Below are 11,937 nucleotides of genomic sequence, written 5' to 3' on the forward strand. Positions count from 1 at the left end.
TGATGCCCTGCCTCCAATCACCTTTCCCTGCATTCCCCAGCCCCAAGCAGCTTCTTGCTGGGGCAGAGGTAGAGCAAAATCCTGGACATTTGCTGATATTAAAAAAAAAAAAATCCTGGATGAAGATGGGAGGATCCAAAAAGAGGACATGTCCGGGTAAGCCCAGAGGTATGGCAACCCTAAGTTAGGCAGCTGCCTTTGTTCTCACATCTGTTCTATGCATTCTTTGCCAGCCATTTCCTGGCACAAATAGTTCACAACTTTGCTGGCTAATGCAAACTGAGTTCTTAAGTACCCAGCTTTCTGAATGTATAATATGGAGAAACCTAGTGTTTACCTAGGGTCTATAAATCCCACTGGGTGCATCTACACCTCTGTTAACTCCGTGTACTTAAGGGGGCTAGTAGAACAACAACAATTAGGTTTTCTTAATGAGGATTAACTATGAAGCTGAGACAAACTTTTGAAAATAAATACATGCCACTGCCGCCTCTGTGTGCTGTGGCAGTTGGGAAGTACAGATGCAGTGGGCCAGAGGGTTTGCTTTCCTGGGTGATAGGAAAGGAAGCAGAAGTCGGTGGGGTGGAGTTTTAAAACTTTGGAGTGTTGTTTGGGGAGTCGTCTTTTAATGTAAGCCATCCTGAGCCTTTCTGGAAAAGGTGGGCTCTAAATCTAAATAATGGCAACAGCAATAACAACAATTATAATGATAATAATACTGCATTGACTCAGTTCCAAGATGAGGTTCCCTCTATTCAACAAGGGGAAAACAAAGCCTTGTCTTCAAATTGAGTATTCAATAAAAATGCAGTATCTGCAGGCAGTGCTGGGTCCTGCACTGCTCTCTGGCTCTCTGCTGATTGCCTTGTGCCGCTCCCTGGCCCCACACTGATTCCTTCCCTACTTCCTGGGTCCAGAGTCCTGCTGCTTCCTGCTGAGGCTGGGACCAGTGAGGCAAGTAGTGCAGATCTAAGGACTCAACGCAGAGCCACCTGGCAGGACAGCATACAGTAGTGGTGGGGGGAAGGTATAGGAGAAAGTATGGGGGGAGGGTGGGCCAGACACTATGGGGAAAGCACGGGGGACGGAGGTGGGAGGTGAGCAAGCTGCAGGGGGGCAAAGGATCAGGTCAGGCTGCTTGCCTCCCCATTGCTTACCTCCATGCTGCTGTGGGGAGAATTAATTTATGATGACCCTCCAATAATTAGATTCTATACATGAAAAATTATAAGAAATTTCTAATAATTTTTCATGCATAGAATCTAATGGGGTGGGGGATCACCTTGAATTCAGAGTTTTCTTGGATTCAGGTAAATACAGTATATCCAAGCCTATGGCTGGCCTATACAATTAGCATTAGAGTCAGAAGCAGCAGCAGGCAAGAGCTTCCTTCCTAGCAATACCTGATGTGACCAGTTGTAGTGCAGTGATGCTGGAAATGGCAGTCCTGCAGAGCTGGCTTCATCCCATCAAAACGGGATCTGAGAAACAGGGAGGGGGAGGCGCTCATCGACTACTCAAGAGTCTGATTGGCCCCATGATGGAGGATTTTGTGGCGGACTAATAGTTCTGACCTTTAAAGTGCAGGATAATTATTATTTGAAATTTTGGGGCTCACCATGCCCCTTTGGCCCTGTGAAGATAATAGTTGGTGAGCACTTTCACGTTACCCATTTATAAACCAATGACCATATCTTATTCACAAGGCTTAAACAGTATTTTGGCTGTTTTGGTTAAAATTCATCTCCATTCTGGCAGTAACAAAAGCATTATTTTACTGTGTGACTAAAAGGGAAAATAATTTACTTGATGTGCTCTGAGACAAGTGTTCATAACAACTAATCTAATTTGTGTGCCAGTGGGTGGTACAGCTTGACTATAAAAAAGAAGGGGAAAGAGATTTCTATTGCATACGGTGGAGTGAATTCCTGGTGGCAAAGACTCTGCCAGAGGTCCTCTATGTCCTATATACCTCTTGCCTCACAAAAACATATACCAACTAATTACCAACTAAATGAGCTAAATGAGTGATCTGGATTTGGCCCCTAGCTGGCGTTACTACAGCTGTAATCACTATTGCTGGGTTGGGAACCGGGAAGTCCTGAATCTAGCCTTGTGGGCCAAGGTGGCAATGCTGTGAAAGATGGTGTGGAAGAGCAGGTCTGCAGAAATGATGTGAAAGTAGGTAGAGGTGAGGGCACTGGCCTTGTTATTAAAGGTTGTTGTGCAACAAGAGCATGGCACAAGATTTGGCATCATGGCTTGAGGTAATGGCATGGTGTCCTGCCACTGAAGTAAGGCAGCCTTCCCTTTCCCCACCATGAGAGAGGAAGGAGGTGGACCTGCCTGAGTTCACTCCCAGGTTCTTGGGCTTCACTACCAAACTGTATGTGAAGTACACTCACAAAAGAGGAAAGTGAGGTATCCAAAGGACTTCTGTCCATCAGCTGTCGACACCAGAAAGTGAGGTGTGGCCACTGCCAAAGATACTGTGTACTTATTGTTTGTATGAGCCTACTGCTGATTTATTGTTGTTGATTTTCCATGAATCAATGCTGAGTTATTTTTCTTCCTAATAAAGGATCTTTGTTTCATAAACTTATTTCGTGCTTGCAGATTTCCAGACAGAGAACCAAAGTGGTGTATTTGTTAACTTTGAAAGGAACGTCTAAGGGTTTGAACCCAAGCTTTGCTGCTGCCAACAACACCTGGAAGAAAGAGTGCCTCACCCATACGCTGATTTACATTGCTCTTTTTCTTGGGTGTAAATGCACAGCTGTCATAGAACCAAAGAAAATGAGGGTTGGAAAGGACCATGGAAGGTCACCTTGTCTCACCGCTGCACAATTCAATCCATGTCTCTTGGACTCTCTATCTCCAGGTAATAAAGTATTTTGTGTTCCATGGACCTGAGGTTGCTGGGAGTTTGTGAGAAAGGCTTCATTTTCATTTTCCAGAACCCCAGAAGCAGGAGTATGGGACTGTGAGGGGGCTGCAGCTCAGTTTCTTCCTTTTCTGCCATTGACTCCTGACAGAAGATGCATAACCCCTTGTGCAGTGATTCTTAACCAGGGCACCATGGCACCCAGAGGTGCTATCAGACCCTTTGAAGAGTGCCATGAGGCATGAAAAAATAAGCAAAGTGGGAAAAGATAAGCGGATGAGAGCTGGTTCGAGCATGTCTCTGCCTGGCTATCTCCACCCCCACTACTCGGCCCCTCTGAAAGGAAGTACGCCCTGTAATTATAGAAATTCATTTTTGAAGTTGGATGCCACTCATTTCACAAAAGTTATGGAGGAGGAGTTGAAAGATGTGGGCAGGGGAGTCCCACAAGACTCGTTCTTGGACCGGTGCTATTCAATGTCTTCATCGGTGACTCAGATGAGGGCATTGAGAGCACCCTGCCCCAAGTTTGCAGATGATACCAAATTATGGGGTAAAGTTAACACACCAGAGGGCAGGGAATGGATCCAGGTGGATCTGGACAGGTTGTAAAAATGGGCAGAACGAAATAGGATGCAACTCAACAAAGACAAGTGCAAAGTGCTGCACCTGGGCAAAAAGAAGCACCAACACACTTACAGGCTGGGGGATGATCTTCTCAGCAGCACAACAGTGGAAGGGAACTTGGAGTCACAGCTGATTCACGATGAACATGAGTCGTCAATGTGATGAAGTGATCAACAAGGCTAAGTGCACTTGATCATGCATTAGTAGATGTACAAAGAACAGGTCCAGGGAGGTGATACTTCGCCTCTGTGTGGCACTGGTCAGGCCGCAGCTGGAGTACTGCATCGAGTTTTGGGCACTGCACTTCAAGAGGGATGTGGAACTTGAGAGGGTTCAGAGGAGGGCCACTTGTATAGTCAGAGGCCTGCAAGCAAGGCCCTACAAGGAGAAACTGAGGGACTTAGATCTCTTTAGCTTTTGCACGAGAAGGCTGAGAGAGGATCTTGTGGCTGCCTATAAATTCATCAGGGGTGGACAGCAGGGAATAGGAGATGCTCTATTTACTAGGGCACCCTCTGGAGTAACTAGGAACAATGGGTACATCTTGACAGAGAGCAGATTTAGGTTGGACATTAGAAAGAACTTCTTCACAGTAAGAGTTGCCATAGTTTGGAATGGGCTTCCAAGGGAGGTGGTGCTCTCCCCTCCCCTGGGGGTCTTCAAGAGGAGACTGGACAAGTACTTAGCCAGGGTTGTCTGCTTCCATCGTTCTTTCCTGCCCAGAGCAGGGGTTTGGACTCAATGACCTACTGAGGTCCCTTCTGACTCTAACATCTATGAATCTATGAATGCTGTGTGTGTATAAGGGAGAAATGAGACATTCACATCAACCCTCCTCGGTAGATGCCATTGGCCTCGGGGACAGAGGTAGGAAACTTTGCTATGATCCTACCACAGGAGATAGTCATCCTGTTACCCTTAACTTTGAATAGATTATTGAGCCTTAGAGGAGCCAGGGTTTTGTTTTCTTTCTACCCTGCTTGTACTATTACATGATACATTTGCAGCATGCAGTTAGAACTCAGATTTGCTTCTCCACTGCACACATATATAATAAGTTTAGTGGCTTCTGTAGAGTTACTTCTGATTTATACTGCTGAAAAGTAAGAGGAGCTTAGATGCTATGGGAACAAAGTCACCAAAACTTCACAGAAGAGTGAGTAGTAAAAGGAAGGGACCATCAGCCCCACGGCTCTAACAGCAGACCATGTGTGGATCTCACAGAACCATAGATTAGGGTTGGAAGGGACCTCAGGAAGTCATCTAGTCCAATCCCATGCTCAAAGCAGGATCATCCCCAACTAGATCATCCCAGCCGGGGCTTTGTCAAGCTGGGCCTTGAAAATTTCCAAGGATGGAGTGTCCTCCACCTCTCTGGGTAACCTGTTCCAGTACTTCACCGCCTCCTTTTTATCTGTTTATCTATGTGTAGATTGAAGATACATCTGGAACAGTAACCACATACAGATGTGTACACATTAGCTTGTTTATTTCTTGTGCAGTTTTCCGTTTTCCACCAAATTAGAGAATTGGCATAACAACAGTTAATACATTAAACCTAAGCAGGAGGCATTTGCAACTCGTCAAAGAAAATTTTACTTTGGCCTTAAATCCATTCCCAGCATTTCAGCTCAGTTTTCTTTTTCTTGTCTTAAGTCTGTTCTGAATTAATTTGTTTTAAATGGCCAAAGTGCTTAAGAACAAAAACGTACATTTGGTGCTTTCTTCTTTGTCTTATTTCTGTTACAGAAGCACCTGAAATTGAAGCCCCAGGGCACTGTACAGACATATTGCAAGAGACAGCTCTTGCACTAGATCTCTGGAGAAATGACAGTCTAGCTACATCACAGAAATGACATTTTCTTCTCCTTCCACACATGTGAAATGCAGGGACAGGGCACCAGTTTTCAAAGGTGTTTAGAGGTTCCTTAAAATAGCCTTAAAAACTGGTATAGAGAAATTAAGACCCCAGTTATACCACCTCCTTGCTGAGCCTGGGACAGCTGCTGAGAAACAAGTTCTGCCCACTTGCTCCAACTCTGCAGGTGCCCAAACCCAGTGAGTAGATGGCACAGATAGCTTTAGTCTGTGGGTGCTGAGTCCGTGCCATGAGGTGGCTTGAGAAAGGCACAGTCGACTTCACCTAATTCTCAGGTTCAGGAGCATCCAGAGCAAGACCAAGTAAGCAAGGCGTATTTCTTGGTGATGGTCTTAGGCTTAGCAGGGAGGCACAATAGACATGGCTGGACTGACTGGCAGGAAGTTCCACAAGAAATGTTGTGTGGTAAACCCAAGACCCGTACCTAGTGCTCAGGTCAGTCTGCAGCTTTGTAAGCATGAGTCCAGCCTTGTCCTTGCGGTGACTGCTGCTGTTTTTTTGCTAATGACCCAAACAGCTTCACTATGCAAAATATACAGTGTCATTCCTAAAAGTGGGGTTTACTCTAGCTGGGGCCAGCATTTCACTCCTAAGGGACAACTCCCTGAGACAAGGAATTGACAACAATCTGAAGGCCAAATTCTGCTTGGCGATGCTCCCATTGACTTAACTGGGAGCTGGGGCTGAATGATGGCCAGGCATGTTTGCAAGAGGCAATAACGTGGCCAGAAAATAACAAATATCCATTGGAAGGCAGAACAAAACAACATGGATGCACGCTACCTCCACATGTGCATGTAGTTCACTAATGCAGAAGGCATCTAAGGGCTATATTGGGTCATCTGGGCCCCACCTGTTGGCAGGCTGCACAACTCACCACCCTGGGGAAGGTACTGGGCGTGTCCACATGAGATGCTTTACTGAACATTAGACTAATCTAATGTGCAGTAAAGTGTCACTGCCTACCTGTGTGCATCAATTACTGTGCATTAAATTAGTCTAATGCACCATTTGCTAATGCCAACATTTACAGGTACTAGAAAAATGGCACATTAACTAATGCACCAAAGCATATGTATAGACTGACTGAGAGCTATTTGTTCCTGTCAGCCCAGGTAGCAGAGGGCCACAACTGCTGCCTGGCTAAGCCCCAATCTCTGTGTGGTGGGGGAAGCTATCCTGGCTCCAGGTCAGCTTTCTCCCAGCTGTACAGAGACTGGGGCCAGCCCCGAGCTGTGAGGGGCAGGGGTAGCTGTCCCTGCTCTGAGGTTAGGTCCCTTGCAGCTGCAGGGAGATTGAGGCTGGCCCCAATCTTTCTGCAACTGCAAGAGAGCTGCCCCCAGAGGATGGCCAGCTCACCCTGCTGCCCAGGGCTCAGGGCCAGCCCTGATCTCTCTACAGCTGTGAGGGAGCTGCCCTGGAACAGGGACAGATCTTGCCACCTCCTAGGGGTTGGGGCCAGCCCTGATCTCCCTGAAGCTGCAAGGAAGCTGCCTCCAGAGCAGGGACAGCTCCCTCTGCTCTTGGGAGTGCAGGCCTGAGCCCTGTGCCCTCTGCCAGCCTGGGACTGGCACCTGAGGGAGCCTGGAGGGGGGCAGAAAAGGGCAGGAGCAGCCCTGAACTAAACTGCTCCTGTCTGGAGCAAATTTACTCCTGCAGGTGTATGTGTAGACATGTTCCTCCACGAGCTGCAATTCTCTAAAGATAGAGAAAAGAATAGAACAGGAGGGGATACAAAGTTCTGGCAAGGGCTGGACTTCAGCCCCGTATAGGTATAGGTTAAGCTAAGGGACAGCATTTGTTGCCAGAAAGGGTGGGTGAGGGCTTTCGTAGGCACTTTTTGTGTTATGTATCAAATGCGTGACCCTGTATCCGTGTAAGAAGCAAGGGTAAGACGTTGGCTAGATAAAACTAGTTTAAGCAAAGTGAATTTGACATCAGTTATCATGTGAGTATTATGTAATTTCTTGAAATTGTATTTTGCATTACCTTTTGTGAGGCCTCGGTTGGGGTCATTTTTAATTTGTTTGATATTATCTGTTTTCTAATAAAATGTCTACATTTAAAAAACAAACAAACACATGTTCCTCATGTGGCCAAAGCTTAATGTGCCTGAATTTACTGCACAGTAACATTCAGGCACATTAATTGCATGTGTAGATGTGCTCACTGTGTTACAGAAGCATAATACCCTTACGGTTTCCCTGTACTGCTGAGGGAACTAATGTCTGTAATACTTCTTTAGAAGTTCAGCATAATCCCCTCTCCGCCCAGCCTGGAAAGTACAACAGTAACTACCTGCTTCCTAGCCCCTTGCTCCCACACAACTGTGTGCACTGTCAGCCATGATCGAAAAGTCAGATGCTGTTGGTGTGTCCTTACGTACCTGGAGAATCCTTGCTCTCCCTGGCTCCCCTATAGGTTTTGTTACAGTCGGGCCACATCTAATCATAACAAGTAATCTCTGCAGGCAAGGACATGAAGGAAGGCCCCTTAAAGCTACTGGGAACTTTGTCATTTGACTTTAGCAGACGCAGGGTCCAGTGCCATACGGGTGAGAGTCTGTAGAATGGGAACCCAGTTTGGCTATGAAACATTGGCATGTCTGACTGTTACACTACTTGACAAGGCTGTAAACTGAACAGGGAAGCACTTTCCCCCAGATCTCACTTTCTAGGAAACTGAACTAGGAAACTGAACTGATCATAAGTATCAGTAAGTAGCAAGATATTCCATTTTATTTGGCTTTCATCAAAAATAAAAAACCATGGAAAGAAAATAAAAACCAGGAGACTGTTATCTCCACACACGGAGTTGGCAAGGACAAAAAAGACACGCCGTGAATTCGATATTTTTTATTTAATCTGACATTTAGCAATTGTAATGTTTGGTTCAAGTAATAAATGGGTTTGTCCTTTTCAACAAAACTGCTTTCGACATATTATTCCCTTCACAGCGTATTTTGCTGAATTCCAGATGTTGCTGTTTATTCAAGGCAAAGTTCATCCAGAGAAGGGTTAGGAAAAATTGAATTGCTGAAAGCAAAAATGATTGTATTAGCTTCTGAGCAGTCAGTGTTTCTAGGTACTGTTGTTACATGGAGTCTTCCACTCTGATTACTTATTGCAGCCTAATGAATTATTTCTAGGCAGTGAAATAACTGTCAGTGTGCAGTCTCTCTGTTAACCTTTCTAACGTGAACCTGTAAAATAATATGTGTTTTTAGTGACTGAGAACAAATTAATACAGAGAGATAATCTACACAGGAGAGATTAGCATCACCTCTGCATGTAATGGTGGAAGACACAGTCCTTTGCTTATATTAGTCTATTGCTAATGTATACATATATAATATATATTATATATTTTAAATTATATATATTACTTATTTCCAGTGAATATTAATACCTGTTAATATTTTTAGCTGTTTGTATTATGGTGAAGCTGTGTAGCTCCTCTCCTGGACTAGAACTCCATTTTTCTACATGCTGTACAAACACAGAAGGGAAAAATGGTCCATACCTCAAAGAGTTCAGTAAGATAAAATACTACAGACGGATACAGACAGACAGACAAGAGGGTAGAAGACGACAATGAGACATGAGGTACTCAAGGGCTGTAGGTATCAGGGGTCTTGCTACAATCCAGATATATCATAGCTATTATTCTGCAAGATGGACAGTGGGGAGCGTTGCTTGCCTGGGGTGGGTGCTGAGCAGGAGTGCGTGGTTGGGGTATAATCCTCAGCAGTGATCTTGGGCCCAGCACAGTGGCAGTTAAGGACATGAGCTAAAAGGAAATAAAGAGCTGAATCCTAAAAACCACAGACTGCTTCTCTGGCAGACAAAGTATGTGTCTAACAGTCCCTTCTACATGCTATGAATAGCCGGAGGTGATAGCTTAGTGGCATAGATGCACATTTGAACGATTTGTATTCCCTGCAACTGAGACTCCAAATCCTCACTAGACCTTTCCTCCCTGTCAGGTGGATTAACTCAGCCCTGCGGGCATGTGTGGGGATTTCTGATGAAAGGGATGGAAATGCCCTGTCTGCTCAGCAGCAACCGTGCTGCCAGCCTGAGAGGTTTTCCACTCCAGTGTCCCTAACATGTGAAAGTACAAAGGGAGATCCTTCCTCTGGAAGTGAGGCAGAAAACTCTGGGGCAGAGAAAAGAAAGAGACCATATGGGAAGGACACAAATGAGAAATGGAGAGAAGGGCTCAAACCCCAAACAGTGTGCAGCCCTGATGTGGGCAGATTTTACTCCTCTTCAACAAATTCCAGAGGTGTCTCTTCCCCATTTAGCCTTTGGCAACCCCTCAATGTTGCAATAGAGTCTAATTAGCTGAAACTGCTGTGTGGGGACATGAAAGACCCCATGGATGGGACTTTGCAATCAAATCCCTTGGCCCAAAAGGTCTCTTCCCCACCACGTGTGCAGTCTGTTGGCCTGGCCACGGCTTACTGCCAGGTAAAGTGGTGGCACTTCAGTAGGGAAGCCACAACTCTCCCAGCGCTGCTTGGCTTCATGCTGTCTTTTGCAGATTGGAATAGGAGACAGCTGACATAGACACTGCATTATAGTTGCAATAGGTGCTGCACACCACAGGAATCCTCCCCAGGGGAGATTCAGTGCATTTACAGTTGGTTGCTGGTAGAAGAGCAAGACTAGGGCTTGCAGAAGGGAGGAGAACCTGGTCCTGAATCTTTATTTCTGTGGGGAAAGCATCTAGGGTATGATAGGGACATCTACATAATAGAGCAGATTTTTAATTAGGAGCACAGCTCCGACAACTTGAAAATATGATGTGCAGCTGCTTTGAACAGCATGATTGCCAGCACCCCAGAATACAAAAGTTTGAAATTGTCTCTGGGACCATTTCCTCCCAGGTCAAGAAGATGACTGGCACCAATCAGTGCAGGTCTTCATTTCCAAGTGGCTTGTGTTTTCCTGTCCAACAAAGTGATTACATTACAACAACAGTGACTTCAAAGCCCCCAGATGCTTCCATTTCCCTCAAGTTTGAAGCCTCCTTGATTAAAATCTCACTAGGTTTGAAAGTGATTTATCTTTTCATTCAGTTTTTCTGCCTTATGCGAAAATATCACCCTCTTCTATATTCACTAGCAGGGAATGTTTACCTATGGACAAAGCCTAATCTGGATTTCCAAGCAAACAGATCAATATTTACTTTTTGCCACATAGAAGCCTGCTGTTATCATCCTTGGTACAGGATTAACAATTATTGACATAAGGAGCTACATCCCCAACTGGTGCAAATTGATGTATTTTCACTCAAATCTATGGAGCAGATTTATCCCAGCTGTAGATCCAGCCCTAGAGTCTTTCCTTATACCAACCTGACCCTCTGAACTGAAAAGCCTTAATTAAAAACTGATAGAAAAGGTGAATCTGAAATTAACTGGACGTAAGCAAATAAGAGCAAGCATCAGTACCCTGAAGGGGGTACAAAGAGGAGATACGATTTGGATACTTGTCATCCTCCTGCCAGAGGCACTGATCAGCTAAACCCAGACTTCTTGAGTCCCAGCCCTGGGTCTGAACCATAAGACAATTATTATGTATGAGTGTTGCAACATCTCCTCAAAGCCATAACAGAGATTTGTCCCAGCCCACTGCATAAGTAGTTAGTGACAGGCAGCCCATGTCTCTGCAAGTTTACAGTCTAAATAGGGCAGACAGTGAATGAGAAGAAGCAGCATTAGACCCATTTTACAGAGAGAGAAGTTTAGCAAAGAGATTAAATCCTTTGTCTGAGCTTTTGCAGGCAGCCCATGGCAGAGGGAAGAGCCCAGGCCCCCTAAGGACTACTGCAGTCTTTTAACCACTAGAGCACCACTGTTCTGGGGCAAACCAACACCCCAGGCTCTCTCAGTATCAGCAAGTAAATCCAGTTACTTTTTCAATGGTGAGCCAGCAGCCAGTCTGCCTCCTCCATTGCACTCTAGAAATGATGGTTCAAGTACAAAAAAGAGAAAAATAAAATGTAACAGAATAGGGAAGAAAAAAAAGACTGAATCAATGACTGAAAGCATGGAAACTCAGTGTCCCGCCTTCTCAAACGTTGTGTTTAGAGGGGAGTATTTGTTGTGACTGCTGCTCTCTGGGTTCAGAGCCTGACTGTAGCACCTCCGAGGATAGCTGGAGACTGTCAGCCTTTGTGGCTGCACTGAGTGTGTATCTTCACTGCAGATTGAACCCTGGCTTCCTCAGCCCCAGGGGAGAGTTCCCACTGCAAGCCTTACATCAGGCCTATATAGTTGTCTGAGCATGAGTGTAGCAGGATACATCACTGGCTGCTCTTCACCGTGCCGCTGAAAATCCTCACAGGAAAAAATGGTTTAAAGTTCCCATTAGGACAACCAAGATCTGCAAAGAGGGGAAATAGCTCTGTCCTTCAAAGAGCAGAAAGTATCGGAGCGGGAAACAGGTGAATAGGTTGTAGACATGTTAGTCTAAGGACATGGGCAGACAAGGTTCTTTGGGTATATCTGATACCTTTTATTAGACCAACTCAATTAGTT

The 11,937-nt window shown here is 45.3% G+C and overlaps 1 long non-coding RNA gene across 1 annotated transcript; it reads right to left on the reverse strand.

Annotated features, from left to right (window-relative positions):
• Nucleotides 1-8,230: 8,230 nt before the first annotated feature.
• Nucleotides 8,231-11,451, reverse strand: LOC109300193. Its single transcript, XR_002098156.1, has 3 exons — nt 11,312-11,451; nt 8,799-10,342; nt 8,231-8,425 (listed from the first exon to the last, which is right to left on the reverse strand). It is a non-coding gene; the product is annotated as an uncharacterized LOC109300193 (long non-coding RNA).
• Nucleotides 11,452-11,937: the final 486 nt, after the last annotated feature.

The sequence above is a fragment of the Gavialis gangeticus genome, unplaced genomic scaffold (assembly GCF_001723915.1).
Source record: "Gavialis gangeticus isolate Ggan-Ray unplaced genomic scaffold, GavGan_comp1, whole genome shotgun sequence".
Classification (NCBI taxonomy): domain Eukaryota; kingdom Metazoa; phylum Chordata; order Crocodylia; family Gavialidae; genus Gavialis; species Gavialis gangeticus.